The 17,731-nt window shown below is 42.6% G+C and overlaps 1 long non-coding RNA gene across 1 annotated transcript; it reads right to left on the bottom strand.

Moving 5' to 3' along the window:
- Positions 1-3,636: 3,636 nt before the first annotated feature.
- LOC120563033 lies at positions 3,637-4,849 on the bottom strand. The gene is made up of 2 exons (XR_005639899.1): positions 4,748-4,849; positions 3,637-3,863 (listed from the first exon to the last, which is right to left on the bottom strand). It is a non-coding gene; the product is annotated as an uncharacterized LOC120563033 (long non-coding RNA).
- Positions 4,850-17,731: the final 12,882 nt, after the last annotated feature.

Here is a 17,731-nt window from a genome sequence, read left to right as displayed (position 1 = left end):
AGCAGGGACCGAGTGAGAGGGAGAGGCTGCACACACACACACTGTTCCTGCTGAGAGTCCTCCCCCACACACACACACACAGATACACACACACACACACACAGATACACACACACACACACATATACATACATACACACACACACACACACTGTTCCTGCTGAGAGTCCTCCCCCTACACACACACACAGAAAAACTTTTCTGTTTGTCTTTAAAGTGACTGTGTCTCAGCTCAAGGCTGTTATCAGTGACACACCCAACACACACACACACAGACACACACACACACACACACAGACACACACACACACAGACACACGCAGACACACACAGACACAGACATAGACACACACACACACACCCAACACACACACACACACACACCCAACACACAGACACACACACACACACACAGATGCACACACAGAGAACACAGACACACACACAGACACACAAAGACAAACACAGACACAGACACACACACACACACACACACACACAGACACACACACAGACACACACACACACACACACACACACAGAACACAGTCTGTGCATTACAGTCTTCACAGTTTAAAAATGAGAAGAAAACAGAAAGAACTTTAAAGGGAAAGACATTAACAAAGTCCTTTTACTTAAATGCTGTACTTTTGAAAGGTACTTTACTTGAGCATTTCCATGTTCTGCTACGTTGTACATCTCAGAGAGAAATATCCTACTTCATACTGCACACTGTACATGTATCAGCTGGATGATGATGTCATTCTTTTGATTAAATCCACTGAACATTGTACAGAGTTTGGTTGGTGGATGGGCAGTGGTAGAAAACTCATCACAACGTTTAGAGAACTCATCACAACGTTTAGATAACTCATCACAACGTTTAGATAACTCATAACTCATCACAACGTTTAGATAACTTATCACAACGTTTAGAGAACTCATCACAACGTTTAGATAACTCATCACAACGTTTAGTGAACTCATCACAAGGTTTAGAGAACTCATCACAAGGTTTAGAGAACTCATCACAAGGTTTAGAGAACTCATCACAAGGTTTAGAGAACTCATCACAACGTTTAGATAACTCATCACAAGGTTTAGAGAACTCATAACTCATCACAAGGTTTAGAGAACTCATCACAACGTTTAGAGAACTCATCACAACGTTTAGAGAACTCATAACTCATCACAATGTTTAGATAACTCATCACAACGTTTAGAGAACTCATCACAACGTTTAGAGAACTCATCACAACGTTTAGATAACTCATCACAACGTTTAGAGAACTCATAACTCATCACAACGTTTAGATAACTCATCACAACGTTTCGAGAACTCATCACAACATTTAGATAACTCATCACAATGTTTAGTGAACTCATCACAACGTTTAGATAACTCATCACAATGTTTAGTGAACTCATCACAACGTTTAGATAACTCATCACAATGTTTAGTGAACTCATCACAACGTTTAGATAACTCATAACTCATCACCAGGTTTAGAGAACTCATCAACAGGTTTAGAGAACTCATCACAAGGTTTAGAGAACTCATCACAATGTTTAGAGAACTCATAACTCATCACAACGTTTAGAGAACTCATCACAAGGTTTAGAGAACTCATAACTCATCACAAGGTTTAGAGAACTCATCACAAGGTTTAGAGAACTCATCACAATGTTTAGAGAACTCATAACTCATCACAACGTTTAGAGAACTCATCACAACGTTTAGAGAACTCAAAACTTGCACGCCTCTGGAGCAACTAGGGGTTAAGTGCCTTGCTCAGGGACACATTGGTTGATGTATCCCCACGCAGTGGGAATCAAACCCACATCTCCCACACCAAAGGTATGTGTCATATCCACTGCGCCATCACCACCCTGTGTATGTGAGTGTCTGTGTGTGTGTGTATGTGAGTGTCTGTGTGTGTGTGTGTGTGTCTGTGTGTGTGTGTGTGTGTGTGTCTGTGTCTGTGTGTGTTTGTGTGCGTCTGTGTGTGTTTGTGTGTGTGTTTTAGACTTTGTGTGTGTATGTTCCAGCATAATTCTGCCCTATATTGATGTAAACAACGGCAGAACTGGCAGCAGCAGCATTGGCGTCGATGCTTCAATCTGATTGGATGATCTACTTGGTGGGATCGAGCCTTTCATTCACCATAAGAGAACTCATCTCAATCCGGTAAGTTTACCAGAGAGACCTGCAGGCACTCTGAGAGTCCTGGTACCACGCTTCCTGTTTCTGCTTTGTCGTAGTGGTGCGCGCCCTCTGGCGCCCTCAAAATCCTGGCGCGCCAGCGAGATCTACGTCATTTTTAAGTCACATTGGAGAGCGAGCTCGGCTGCGGCTACTGTAAAACAGTCTTAATGAGGCAGGTTGGGGAAGGGTTAATGGGTCAAACAAACACAGGACTTTGACCCAGGAGACCGGGGGTTCATGTCCCGTTTGAAAAGAAAAGGAAACAGAGTTTATTTTAACTTGTAGGGAACAAACGGAGCTAGGTCACGTTCTGCATCACATGGTAACCTTCAGGAAGTGAAGTCAGGTCTGATTTGGACCCAAACCTCCATCTTTTTATCAACTTAACTCAGTAGTTTAGGTGTCTAAACCCTAACCAGACTGGGACCGCTTCACAATGTTTACGGCTTGGATAAAAGGTCCCATGGCATGAAAATGTCACTTTATGAGGTTTTTTAACATTAATATGAGTTCCCCCAGCCTGCCCATGGTCCCCCAGTGGCTAAAAATGGTGATAGGTATAAACCGAGCCCTGGGTATCCTGCTCTGCCTTTGAGAAAATGAAAGCTCAGATGGACCAATCAGGAATCTTCTCCTTATGAGGTCTTAGGACCACTAAGGTCTATGTTAAAGAGACTTCAGATACAGTATTAGGGGAGCACTAAAGTCTATATAAAAGAGACTTCAGATACAGTATTAGGGGACCACTAAGGCCTATATAAAAGAGACTTCAGATACAGTATTAGGGGACCACTAAGGCCTATATAAAAGAGACTTCAGATACAGTATTAGGGGACCACTAAGGTCAATATAAAAGAGACTTCAGATACAGTATTAGGGGGACCACTAAGGTCTATATAAAAGAGACTTCAGATACAGTATTAGGGGACCACTAAGGCCTATATAAAAGAGACTTCAGATACAGTATTAGGGGACCACTAAGGCCTATATAAAAGAGACTTCAGATACAGTATTAGGGGACCACTAAGGTCAATATAAAAGAGACTTCAGATACAGTATTAGAGGAGCACTAAGGTCTATATAAAAGAGACTTCAGATACAGTATTAGGGGACCGCTAACGTCTATATAAAAGAGACTTCAGATACAGTATTAGGGGACCACTAAGGTCTATATAAAAGAGACTTCAGATACAGTATTAGGGGACCACTAAGGTCTATATAAAAGCACCATGTCATGGGACCTTTAAACCCACCACCGTTACCTTCTCTGGTTTAGATATGAGGACGGAGAACTCTCCTGTGGGAGGGGTTAGAGGGAACCACTTTTTCCTTGAAAATGTAGAAATAAACTACCTATATCCTCATAAGGTTTAGAGGACTTGTTGTTTCTGTCTTTCTGCTTTATAATAAACCAGAGTTCACGATTTCAGTTCATGCTTAATAACTTTAATTACAAAGTGACCTTTGTGCTGAAAGCAGCAGATGGTTTTTGGATCAGGATCCTGGAGGTTTTGGGGGCTCGTCCGGTCCGTGTACGATGACGGTTTGGAGGCCTCTGGAGGAGTAGAAGGAGTCCTGGCTGTCGTCCGACCCGGCTGTGTCCTGGTATGACATGTCTGCTTCACTGACAGCAGGCAGCGTGGGAAAACACCAAGCTCTGCAGGTAAAAACCTCCACAATCTGCTGCAGCTTTCCTACAGTTTATGTGTTCAGCATTGACGTAAATAATCTCCTACTAATACAACTACTACTGTTTTGTTATAAATAAGCTGTTATAAGTAAGAAGTTAATTTGCCTCAAGTCTTAATGAGTTCTCTATTTACGTTGCTGTCACTTTAAGACTCTCAGCTGGTAACCGCTATGTTGCGTGACCGGTAGTTAGGAAGCAAACGAACGCTACAAACAAACGGCTCAGTGATTCATGGTCGTAGCGTAGCACGCCAACTACAGCTCCATTTGGTCTACATTTATGCCTAGAGTAGCATCGTTGGTATGTATTCATCCATTGTTTTTAAATAATTACATAGGTTCATAGATCATTAGCTTGACGTCAGTGTTATTTTGTGTTGAGTCTATATTAGAAATGTCCGTGATCGCTGGCGTTGGCGCTGTGACTAACGTTGCATGGTTGCTAGGCAACTATAAGTCACAGGACAGGCTACACTCGTATGAATGAACGTAATATTGTTTACATGTAAAATATGTCTCTGTACAGCACAATCACTATCAGTTTAATAGTTATGAATGATATAGTGTAACGGTAGAAAGGAAACATTTGAATTGATGAAATTACATTCTGAACATTAGGCTATATTATATTGTATGTTAAACGCTAGCATAGCATTGATTGGTCTGTTTTTGAATGTTACCGTTTCACACTTTCCTTGCGACGTCATTAAACCTGTGGACGTGGGAACGACTGTCTTCTTCAGAGTCTCGATGTTAGGAGAGAGTTTAGCTGGCGGTCAGCGTACAGAGCAATGCTGAAGACGGCAAAAACAACAGTAATCATCAGGGGATCAAAGTACTGCAGGGGCCTACCTGAGCTCAGAGTCAGAGTCCACTCTGCTGTCTCTCTCTCTGCTGTCTCTCTCTCTGCTGTCTCTCTCTCTTTTGTCTCTCTCTCTGACGTCTCTCTCTCTGACGTCTCTCTGTCTGCTGTCTCTCTCTCCCTCTCTGCTGTCTCTCTCTCCCTCGTCTCTCTCTCTGCTGTCTCTCTCCCTTGTCTCCCCTCCTCGCCTCTCTCTCTCTCTCGTCTCTCTCTCTGCTGTCTCTCTCTCTGCTGTCTCTCTCTCCCTCGTCTCTCTCTCTGCTGTCTCTCTCCCTCGTCTCTCTCTCTCTGCTGTCTCTCTCCTCGTCTCTCTCTCTGCTGTCTCTCTCCCTTGTCTCTCTCTCCCTCGTCTCTCTCTCTGCTGTCTCTCTCTCTGCTGTCTCTCTCTCCCTCGTCTCTCTCTCTGCTGTCTCTCTCCCTGTTCCTCCCCTCTCTCTCTCTGCTGTCTCTCTCTCTCTGCTGCTCTCTCCCTCGCCCTCTCTGCTCCCCCTTGTCTCTCTCTCCCTCGTCTCTCTCTCTGCTGTCTCTCTCTCTCTGCTGTCTCTCTCTCCCTCGTCTCTCTCTCTGCTGTCTCTCTCTCCCTTGTCTCTCTCTCCTCGCCTCTCTGCTGTCTCTCTCTCTCTCGTCTCTCTCTCTGCTGTCTCTCTCTCCCTTGTCTCTCTCTCCCTCGTCTCTCTCTCTGCTGTCTCTCTCTCCCTCGTCTCTCTCTCTGCTGTCTTTCTCTCCCTTGTCTCTCTCTCCCTCGTCTCTCTCTCTGCTGTCTCTCTCTCCCTTGTCTCTCTCCCCCTCGTCTCTCTCTCTGCTGTCTCTCTCTCTGCTGTCTCTGTCTCTGCTGTCTCTCTCCCCCTCGTCTCTCTCTCTGCTGTCTCTCTCTCTGCTGTCTCTGTCTCTGCTGTCTCTCTCCCCCTCGTCTCTCTCTCTGCTGTCTCTCTCTCTGATGTCTCTCCTCTTCATCAGTTGTGTGTCTGCGATGGGAATCGGGTTCAGCTGCTCGTCATCGCTGGAGTCCCTGAATGAAATAATAAAATGTTTTATTCTGAAATATGAGTTGTTTTTTTTCTTGAAATATTACGATTTTGTTTCAAAAGTAACATACAATATTTCCCTCTGAGATGTAGCAGAACATGGAAACACTAAAGTAAAGTACATGTTGAGTTTGTACTTTAGTACAGAACTTGAGTGAATGTATTTAGTTACTCTTCATCTCAGATTTTAATCATTTAATGTGACTCCCTGAGTCTGAATGTGTGGGTCAGCTATGAGGCGTGACAGTGGAGGTTAGAGACACTCACCGCTCCTCCTCACCGTCTTCCTGGAAGGTCAGAGGTCGCGCGCAGACGACACACGTGTTTCCCAAACTGAGGAAACAGGGCCGACAGTACACGCCTGCTAAAACAAAAACAGCAGCTCGTAAAAGAAGACGAGAGCTGGAACAACATGTGGAGCACAGGATGTGGAGGACTGACTGTCACAGAGCTGCTTCATCGTCTTTCATGTGTGTGACAACATTCAGGAGAAGAGCTCAGTTTGGACTCCAGGCTAACATGCCCATTCTGTGGCCCGGTTAGCTCAGTTGGTAGAGCAGGCGCATATATACAGAGGTTTACTCCTCGACGCAGCGGACGCGGGGTTTAACTCTGACCTGCGGCCCTTTGCTGCATGTCTTTCCCCCCTCCTTCTCTCTCTCTCCCCTTTCATGTCTTTAGCTGTGGACAGCGGCTTATTCAGAATACAATGAGTGTGTCTGTGTGTGTGTCTGCGTGTGTGTTTCCTTCGTATCGTGCAGCCCTACTTCTGAAGTGAGTCAGGGCCCGTTCACATTGTACGCGGCATGCGCTGCGCTTGCCGCTACGTTGTCCTATTCCCAAATATATTTGTTGTGCTCGCCCCCGGGCTCAGCGCAAATTTACGTCACACATGCGCCAAAATTTGAATGCACGTCACGTCTGCGTCCGGTGTTTACATCAGACGAGCGGTACGCGACATTATGTAGGATACACCGTAGAGATTTGGTGGTGAAGATGTTCCTGTCTTTGAACCAAAAGAAAGCCTCAGCACTTGCCCTGGGTGTGAGGAGAAGACGGAGGAAGGCACCGCTTCCACTGTGGCCGGCTCCAGGGGTAATTTTGGCTCAACAGGGAGCAGACAGTGTGCTGACCAGAGTCGGGCCTACGATTTCGTGGATGGGTTATGAATGGGTTTTCATTTCAGAAAAGCAGATGTTGACCAGCTCACCAGGAGACTGAAGGCAGGACACATTCAGAAACCGTATCTCACTCAGAACACCATGGATGGGTTTATTCAAAGTCTGTATGTGTGTGGAAGCACCAGAGACACAAAAGAACACCCCAAATCCCAGAAAAAGTGATTTTTTTTCATAATATGGGCACTTTAATATGAAAACACAGCCAAGACCAAAACCAAGTTCAGGTTTATTTATACCTGCAATTTTGCCACACATTTTTACAATGCTGTTTTAGTCTGCTTATTTTTCAAAGTGAGTGACCTATGTGACGGCCTGTGCGAGAGGTCCCGGGTTATTATCCCGGACGAGCCCCCATTTTGTCACAATCTGGCTCAAAGGCCATGACAAAAACGAGGGAGTGAGGCATCGTAAATGTTCAAAAGTGATTTATTTATCACCAAAATCAACAAAACTTATCTTTTGTAATGTGCAAGGTATGTCTCTGTAATTTAAATAAAAAACAAGATTCAATTCAATTACATTTTTTTTATAGTATCAAATCAGAGAGAGTTATTATTTCGAGACACTTTACAGATAGAGTAGGTCTAGACCACACTCTATAGAAGAGCAAGAGCAAGCATTCAGTGCGACAGTGATGAGAAAAAACTCCCTCTTGGGAAGAAACCTGGGACAGACCCAGGCTCTTGGTAGGCGGTGTCGGACGGTGCCGGTTGGGGATATGATGAACAGTGGCGATAATAGTCACATTAATAATGGAACAGTGACTTCAAATGGTAGTCGTAGTAGTTCATGTCATATCAGGGTGCTGCAGGGCGTTACAGGATGTAGCGTGGCCCAGCAGAGCATGGATGGACGTAGCAGGAAGCAGCAGGGTTCAGCAGGATGCAGCATGACATTGCAGGGCACCGCAGAGCTTAGCAGGGAATCAGCTGCAACCAGGATCTTGGTGCCCACGTACTGCAAGGAAATACGCTGGGTGGAAAAAACAAAACATAAGGACTCCGGGGAGTAAACTCCTCAGAGCTAGGTTAGTAACAAGCATTTCTGGGACGGGATGCACAAAAATGGAAAGGGAGAGGAGAGAGAAGCTCACTGTGTCAAAGAAAGGAAGTCCCCCAGCAGTCTGAAACTATGACAGCGTAACTAAGAGAGACAGTTTAAGGTTAAGGAGCCTTGTCGGGCTAGAACTCTCCCCTGACGGATCGGGCTGTGCTGGCCTGCCTCCCTCTACTTTTGTTATATTATTAATCTGACGACTATGAAGAGAAGCAGGTGGGCCTGGCTAGGCAGACGCTGCAACTCTTCACTCCCTAACTATAAGCTTTATCAAAGAGGAGAGATTTAAGTTCATACATAAAAGTCCTGATTATTTACAGTACAGGCCAAAAGTTTGGACACACCTTCTCATTCAATGTGTTTCTTTATTTTCATGACTATTTATATTGTAGATTCTCACTGAAGGCATCAAAACTATGAATGAACACATATGGAATTATGTACTTAACAAAAAAGTGTGAAATAACTGAAAACATGTCTTATATTTTAGATTCTTCAAAGTAGCCACCCTTTGCTTTTTTGATAACTCTGCAAACCCTTGGTGTTCTCTCAATGAGCTTCATGAGGTAGTCACCTGAAATGGTTTTTTACCTTACACGTTGTTGTCGTTTTCGTTAATTAAAAGTTTAAAAAAGCAAATAAAAAGAAAACGCATTGAATGAAAGGTGTGTACCAAACTTTTGGCCTGTACTGTACATAGAGTCTGGGGGAGATGTGCTGGCTCTATACACGCTAAAGCCTGATTATTTACATGGAGTCTGGTGGAGATATGCTGGCTCTATACACGCTAAAAGTCCTGATTATTTACATGGAGTCTGGTGGAGATATGCTGGCTCTATACATGCTAAAAGTCCTGATTATTTACATGGAGTCTGGTGGAGATATGCTGGCTCTATACACGCTAAAAGTCCTGATTATTTACATGGAGTCTGGTGGAGTTTGGTGATGGTGATTTCGGGGCTGTTTCATGTTAAACTAAAAGGATCTTACTCTTTAACTAAAAGGTCTATCTCTGTAGGGATCCATCCCATAATGTTGTCAGACACACGACAGATAATAAAAACTGGGCTTTTTCCAAAGTATTTTTTTTTTTTTTTTTAACGTTTTTGTTGCTTCTTTCATATTTTTTTTTATTTTAAATTTTAAATAAAAAAAAAAACAGTTTGTATCCAATAATGAAAACTGGGCTTTTTCCGAAAGTTTTTGTTGCTTTTTTCAGATTAAATTTAAAATTTAAAATTTAAAAACATTATCTGCCGTCATGGTGTGGTTTGTCTTCAGCCTGTTCTGGCTACAGCGCTGTATGAATGGCTGATGTGTTTTTATACACACATTATTCAGAGAGGAGAGAGAGGGGGAGCACACACACACACAAGCACACACCCACACACAAGAAAACACACACACACCCACACACCCACACACCCACACACCAACACACACACAAGCACACACACACACAGACACACACACACCAACACACACACAAGCACACACAAACACACAAACACACACAAGCACACACACACAACACACACACACACACACACACACACACACACAAGCACACACACACACACACAGACACACACACACACACACGCACACACACACACACACACAGACACACACACACCAACACACACAGACACACACAAACACGCACAAGCAAAGGGTGGCTACTTTGAAGAATCTAAAATATAAGACATGTTTTCAGTTATTTCACACTTTTTTGTTAAGTACATAATTCCACATGTGTTCATTCATAGTTTTCATGCCTTCAGTGAGAATCTACAATGTAAATAGTCGAAAAATAAAAAAGAAACACATTGAATGAGAAGGTGTGTCCAAACTTGGCTGTACTGTATAATAATAATATATATATATATATATATATATATATATATATATATATATATATATATATACACTTGTCTATATTTCTTTTAGGTGCATGGTTACCTGAGTGAACCCACCATCCCCAGAACATCTCTTCTCCGCTGCTTCAAACGTTGTCAGTGAAAAGAGGAATAGGATCGGTACAGAGAGAGCAGAAATGCTCCTGATTGTTAAGCAGAACATTCGTCTGCTTCCAAAGCCCAGGAAGGCCAAGGGTTAGGCCTAACCCTAAAGTACTTGGCAGTTACTGTACTTACGGTTCAGAAGACTGCAAAAGCCAGTGTCTGTTCAGTCCAGTTTGTTCTGGCTCCATTTTCACATTTGACCTTTTTCAATACTTTTGGCTTTGGCCATTTAAGGCCTACTACTGTACTTTAAAGTTTTGAACTGTTGTACAATGTTCACAGAATACAGTGACTTGGTCTCAAGTGAGTTAGATGTTTATTGAGAATACTCAGGGTTGGCTGAGAAATATTAAAAGAAATTTTAATTTTTTCTTCTGAAAATCTGATGACAGTCATATTTTGCACACAGGTAAAGGTGCCCAATATCAGTCTTTTCTGAAAATAAATCACAAAAGTAAAAAATAAAAGTGTTTTGGAAAATAGTTCTTTATTTGATTATCATAAAAATTAGTTTTCTATGCAGGGACAAAAACCACCTCAGCCATATTGTAAAGGTGGCTGGTAAGGTGACAGACGGTTATCTTTGACCAGCAAGTACTTCGCAAGGCCCGGTCTATATTAGACTGTACGGACCACCCCCCCTACACTCTGAGTTTGTAATACTCCCCTCAGGTTGTAGATATATAGTACCTCGATTCAAGAGCAATAGGAGTAAAAACTCCTTTGTCCCATGTGCAATAACTCAGCTTAATTTGATGTAGTACTTGTGTTGTGTGTATTACATACAGGAAACCTTTCTTGTACTCATGTCTTTGTATTGTTGCCTTGTCTATTTGTATGTTGCTTGAATGTGTTTCTTTTTTATCTTTCACTCCTGACTGCAGATCAAGTTTCCCCTTTGGGATAATAAAGTGACTGAACTGAACTGACTACACACTACAGCTTTAAGGTGGTTTTACTGTTTTAGATTCAGTTTGTAGTTTCTATAGACAGACTTGTTGAGTTTGGATCTGGTCTGAAAATGTTTTCAGATAAAAACTGATCAAACTAACCTTCCTCGTCAGCCTCCACATGCAGGCTGTACGGCACTGAGAGGGTACGGTTGTTCTCCTTCAAACCACAGGTGTAGTTCCCAGAATCCTTTGCAGTCAGATTGCTGAGATGGAGGGCAGGGCCAGTCTCTGAGAGGGCGGAGCCATCTCTGAACCAGCTGACCTCCAGTTGGTGGATAGTGCAGATAGCAGAAGAACAGTTCAATGTGACTTCTTCCCCTCTTTTAAACTCTCCATCATCTCTGGAGCTTCTTATCTCCATCTGATCTAAAATATATTTACAGTGTTAGTTTTTAATACATTATATTAGATTATGACTTGTTGGAACTGATGATCCCTGTTCCTCATGTTGTTAAGGACCAAGATCACTATACAACTAAAGGTAAAGACAGCCCTAAACCTTTTAGGCTGACTCTACTGTCTTTTAGAGGCTGTAGAGGGTTCTGTTCCAAAGCTAGAACAATACATTGGTATCAAAGTAAACTAGACAACCTAAGGAACCCATGCTGTGCTAGCTTGTTGGGAAGGAAGATAAGTACTGATCCAAATTTAAGCTAAAGTTAGGAGAGGGAAAAACATGGCACGGCCTTTTTCAAAGGTGTCCGTTAACCTCTGACCTCCAGATATCTGAATGAAAATGGGTTCTGTACATACCCACGAGTCTCCCCTTTACAGACACACTTTATCATAATCCCATGCAGTATAAGGGTCCTATCTGGCACCCGGTGCAGAGCAGCGCAAAGACCAATGCTAGTGTCTTTGCTAGTTTAAGACTGACGCAGTTGTCAGTTTCCCATCCAGCTGAGACTCTCCTCCCCTGTTCTTTGATACATTTATTTGGCAGTAATATTGTAATATCAGATAAAAACCAGATGAGATTTAAGACGAAGATACTCAATGGGAGGAGGTTAGGGTAAGGGTTAAGGTTAGGCATTTAGTGGTGATGGTTAAGGTTAGGGTAAGGGTTGGGGTAGGGTTAGAGTTAATGGTTAAGAGTTTTAATTTTCTGGCACTGGCCTATTGATCTGAACCAAACAGGAGGGAGTTGGAAGGGGTGTGGTGAGAAGATGGGGGATTAAGTGACTAGGTTCTTAGTGTAGAGGCAGCTCTCTTAACCCATAATCCGGGGGACAGGGGTGCAAGGCCCCAGGAAGGGAAGCAAATGAGAATGTTTGGCAAATGAGAAAAAAAAAAAAAAAAAAAAAAAAAAAACATTTTTAATTTTAATAAAAACAAACACAAATGAATGCATACAATGAGATCATGCAAAAGAGAGATAAATTAATAAGTGCTGGATAAAAAGGTCAGTAGAAAAGCATGCAATCACATATAAAACTGGCCGTAAAATAAATATATAATATATAATAAATACATAAATAATTCATAGATAATTCATAATTTATACATAATTTAGGAATATAATAAAAAGAAGATAAAATAAGTGCTTGGTAATAAATTCAAAGAGAAGCATGCAAAACACATCTAATAATTGATAATAAAATCCGGTGCATAAAGAAACGCCCCAAAGGAGAAGAAAAAAAATTATATATATAATGATAATAATTTTGCATTTTTTGCAGAGTAGGGTAGAGAATAGAAAACAGAAGGGATGTACATGGAAATTTATTTGTCGTTTAAACCTGTGGGTGTGATGGTCCTGAGAAGGTGAATCCAAATTCTTTCCGCCCTCTTCCTCTGCCCCACAGTCCAACAGTCGTTGGATTCTAAACCAGAAATGATGAGGTGATTGATTGAGTGTTGCTGGAAATGTGCAACTAATGGTGTGGTGAGTTTACCTTGTTCAATATTGTAAAGGTGTTGTTTAAGGCGTATGAGTATGGTATGCTTGGTTTCACCTATGTAGTGTTTATTGCAGACAGTGCATGTAATAATGTAGACGGTATTGCTTGTATGAAGGGAGTAAGACTGGAGGATTGGGTGGGATGTACGGCTATGTGGGTTAAAAATACATTTTCTGTTTTTGTAAAAAGTGTTGTGTTGAGTGTTGACGGGAGGTCTATGATCTGTGAATTGGGAATGAACAAGTAGGTCTTTAAGATTTCTGTTTTTCCGATAGGCGGAAATAGTTTTATGGTTGGTAAATGCTTGGTGTTGTGTTTGCAAAATGTTGTAATTGTGTTTAATGTAGTGATGTAATCTGGTGGTCTGTTGGGAGTAAGTGGATACAAACAGAATGATCGGGAAAAGAATTTGGTTGGGGTTAGGATGGGGATGAGAGTTGGGGTGAGGATAAGGGTTAAGGTCAGGGTTGGGGTTTGGATGAGGGTGGGGGGTAGGACACAAACCCAGGTTAGGGTGGGGGGAGGTATGATTAAGGTTAGGGTGAGGGTAGGGGTGGGAATTGGGGTTAAGATTAGATTGAGGGTTGGGGTTAGGGTGTGGATGAGGGTTGGGGTGAGGATGAAGGTTAAGGTTAGAGGAAGGATGTAGGTGGGGAGTGGTGGGATACAGACCCTGTTTAGGGTAGGGGGAGGTACAATTGGGGTTGGGTTTGGGATGAGGGTAGAAAAGGGAATTAGGGTTAGGGTTAGGATGAGGGTAGGGAGGCGAAGGGGTAGGTTTAGGGTAGGGGAAGGGATTCAGACCCTGGTTAGCCTCGTCAGTTAGTTTGTTTTTTAAATCCATTCCCACTTTTCCAACTCTTCTCACTACTTCACCTTCTTCTTCCACAATCCAAGCGTCAGCCTTTCACCACAGAGTAAAGGATCTGAAGACTTGTCCCCCCACTGACTGGGTCCATGTTGGGACTCTGGTCTTACCTGTCAGGACCAACATGACGGCCCAGAGAATCTTTTTGTCCCAAACTGCCATCCTTACTTCAGTCTCTTCAGGTTGGGACTCCTGACAGAAGAGTGAGCCGAGCGCTAACTGACTGACGGACACACAAGTTGTCACATATGTCAAGAAACGTTTTTAACCACTTTATGACTTCCTTTTTTCTTTCTGTTCCGAGAACTCTTTTCTTACCAACTTTGCATTGGCTGCTGTTTTAACAACACAACCACAAACCACCATTGTACACACTCTACCATAACACCTCATCATGGTCATTGCATCACATGGTCAGTCCATACCAGACCTTAAATTGTTAACTCTCTAAATTTCTGTGAGTGATTTTCATGTATGTGAGATATATGTGTATGTGTGTGTTTTTTTGTGTTGTGGTTGTGTAAGCTACTGGATGCCTAAAATTTCGATCGGGATGAATAAAGTACATTACATTACATTACATGTCATTTAGCTGATGCTTTTATCCAAAGCGACTTACAATTAAGTGCTTTCAACTGTGAATGTTCAAACTCCAGACAACAAGTAGTAAGTGCAAGTACATTAGCTTTAAATAAGCTAAGCTACAAAGAGACAGATGAAAGTGCAGATTCAAGAATTGTTTTTTTTTTTTTTTTTTTTTTTTATCCGAGGTGTAGTCGGAAGAGATGAGTTTTTAGCCTTCGGCTGAAGATGTGTAGGCTTTCGGCCATCCTGATGTCGACAGGGAGCTCGTTCAACCATTTAGGAGCCAGGACAGTGAACAGTCGGGATTTCGTTGAGTGATTAGTTCTCCCTCGCTGTGGGGGGGCAGCAAGCAGTTTGGCTGATGCAGAGCGAAGTGAGCGGGTTGGGGTATATGGTTTGACCATGTCCTGGATGTAAGCTGGGGCTGATCCGTTCATGGCCCTGTATGTAAGTACTAGTGTCTTGAAGCAGATGCGGGCAGCTACTGGTAACCAGTGAAGAGAGCGGAGGAGTGGTGTAGTGTGAGAGAACTTGGGGAGGTTTTAGACAAGTCGAGCTGCTGCGTTCAGAATGAGCTGCAGGGGTCGGATGGCACATGCAGGGAGGCCAATCGGGAGGGAGTTGCAGTAGTCTAGATGTGAGATGACTAGAGCCTGAACCTGAACCTGAGCCGCCTTCTGCGTTAGAAGGGGACGTATCCTTCTGATGTTATGCAGCATGTATCTACACGATCGGGTGGTTGTAGCAATGTTAGCAGTGAAGGAGAGTTGGTCGTCAAGTGTCACACCCAGGTTTCTAGCAGTCTGGGTGGGGACCACCACAGAGTTGTCAGTTGTTATAGTCAGGTCCTGGGTAGGAGAGCCCTTCCCTGGAAGGAAAAGGAGCTCAGTCTTGTCAAGGTTGAGTTTCAGATGGTTAGTGGACATCCAAGAAGAAATATCAGTAAGACAGGCCGAGATACGTGCTGCTACTTGAGTGTCAGACTCAGGAAAGGAGAGAATTAGTTGGGTGTCGTCTGCGTAGCTGTGATAAGAAAAGCCGTACGACTGAATGACAGACCCGAGAGAGTTGGTGTACAGAGAAAAGAGGAGGGGACCCACGACTGATCCCTGAGGAACCCCAGTTTTGAGTGGGCAAGAATCTGAGCTAGATCCTCTCCAAGTTACCCGGTAGGTTCGGTCTGACAGGTAAGATGTGAGCAATGAGAGCGCAGAGCCTGAGACACCCAGATTCTGGAGTGTCGAAATGAGGATCTGGTGGTTCACTGTGTCAAAGGCCGCGGAAAGGTCCAGAAGGATGATGATGGAAGAGAGAGAGGTTGTTTTAGCGATGTGAAGCTGCTCAGTGACAGCAGGGAGGGCAGTTTCTGTTGAGTGACCAGCCTTGAAGCTAGACTGGTGGGGATCAAGAAGGTTGTTCTGGTGGAGATAAGTAGAGAGTTGATTATAAATGGCACGCTCAAGAGTTTTAGATAGAAAGGGAAGAAGGGAGATGGGTCTATAGTTATTTACATCAGACAAGTCAAGTGTTGGTTTTTTGAGTAGTAGGGTCACTCTTGCCTCTTTGAGAGCATTGGGGAAACAGCCAGTTGACAACGAGATGTTAATGAGATGGGTGAGGAAAGGAAGGAGGTCTGGAGCAATGGACTGTAGCAGGTGAGAAGGGATAGGATCCAGGGGGCAGGTGGTTGGACGGGCAAAAGTAATCAAAGTAAGAATTTGATTTGGAGATAGAGGGGTAAAAGAGGAAAGAGTACTGGATGTGATGGATGGTAAGGTGATTTCAAAAGGTGTGGTGGAGTCATTCTATAAACAACTTCATTCCAGGACAGTAGAAGTCCAAGAAGATCAAATTGATTCATTTTTGGAAACCCTAAATTTACCAGCCATGACCGAGGAACAGAACAAAGCTCTAAGAAATAACACCACAAGAATTAACTGAGGCAATAAACAGACTAAAAACTAACAAATCAAACAAAAAGGAAGTGATGGTTTTACAACCGAATGGTACAAGGCATTTAAAGTGTGGCTTCTGCCCATACTGCGGACTACATGTAATTGGGCATTGAAAAAAGCAGAGACCCCACCCTCCTGGAAAGATTTCAATACTTAATGTTAATTACCATATATACATCTATAATGGCCAAAAGAAGGGAAAAATTACTCCCCACCTTAATCCATAATGACCAGACGGGTTTTATACATATGCGGCAAATGCGAGACAACATTGCACACTGTACATTATGGACCACATTAGACAACATAAGATGAGGGCTCTAATTCTAAGCCTGGATGCGGAAAAAGCCTTTGACTCGGTCAGCTGGCAGTAACTTTTTAAAGTCTTATTCAAATTTGGCTTCAGTGAAATAATAATAAATAGCACTAAAGCTATCTATGATAACCCCATGGCGAGAATCAAAATAAATGGTCACTTAAGGAGTGAGACAAGGCTGTGCTTGGTCTCTGCTTCTCTTTGCGATGTTTTTAGAACCACTGGCCCAGCATATTCGACAGAATGACAAAATTGAGGGAATACAAATGAACAAGGTAGAACATAAAATAGCGTGTTATGCAGACGACATCCTCCTGTACCTTAGATGCCCTGAGGTGTCCCTGCCGGAAGTCATGATGTTCTTAAAAAAAATTGGTTCTATATCAGGATATAAAATGAACTTTAATAAAACTGAAACTCTTACATATATTTTTGTCCATGTGAAAAATTAAAGGAACCGTACCCTCTGAGATGGAAGACGGAATCTTTCAAATACTTGGGGGTTATTTTACCTAAGGATCTGTTAAAATTACATGTGAAAAATGATCACCCCCTGAGCTATAAAATTAAAGAGGATCTTATAAGGTAGAATCTCATACCCTTCCTGAGTCTACGCTCAAGAATTAAAACAATTAAAATCAACATCTTACCGAGATTCCTATATCTATTTCAAACGCTCCCAGTTACGATTATTCAAAACCAATTTGCTGAATGGGACAAAATTATATCGAGATTCATATGGCAAGGGAAAAAACCTTGAATCTGATATAAAGCACTACAACTATCGAAATAGAAAGGCAGCTGGGGTCTTCCATATCTGAGGAATTATTACATCTCAGCACAGATGAGAGCGTTACTCTGCTGGTGTAATCCCACTTACAATGCACAATGGAAGGATATTGAATGCAGTGTGATACCTGATTTTCATATAAAAGCTGCATTACCACATAATAACTTACAACAATGCATAGATAGACTAGAGAATCTGTGGGTAAAATCCTCTCTCAAGGTCTGGAGATCATTAATTAGAAAACATAAATTGGTTGAAGATATTAACATTTTGAGCTGGTGTGGCTATGATTCGGATTTCACACCGAATAAATTTGACAA

The sequence above is a fragment of the Perca fluviatilis genome, chromosome 7, assembly GCF_010015445.1.
Source record: "Perca fluviatilis chromosome 7, GENO_Pfluv_1.0, whole genome shotgun sequence".
Classification (NCBI taxonomy): domain Eukaryota; kingdom Metazoa; phylum Chordata; class Actinopteri; order Perciformes; family Percidae; genus Perca; species Perca fluviatilis.
This window is presented reverse-complemented; position numbering and strand designations above follow the sequence as displayed.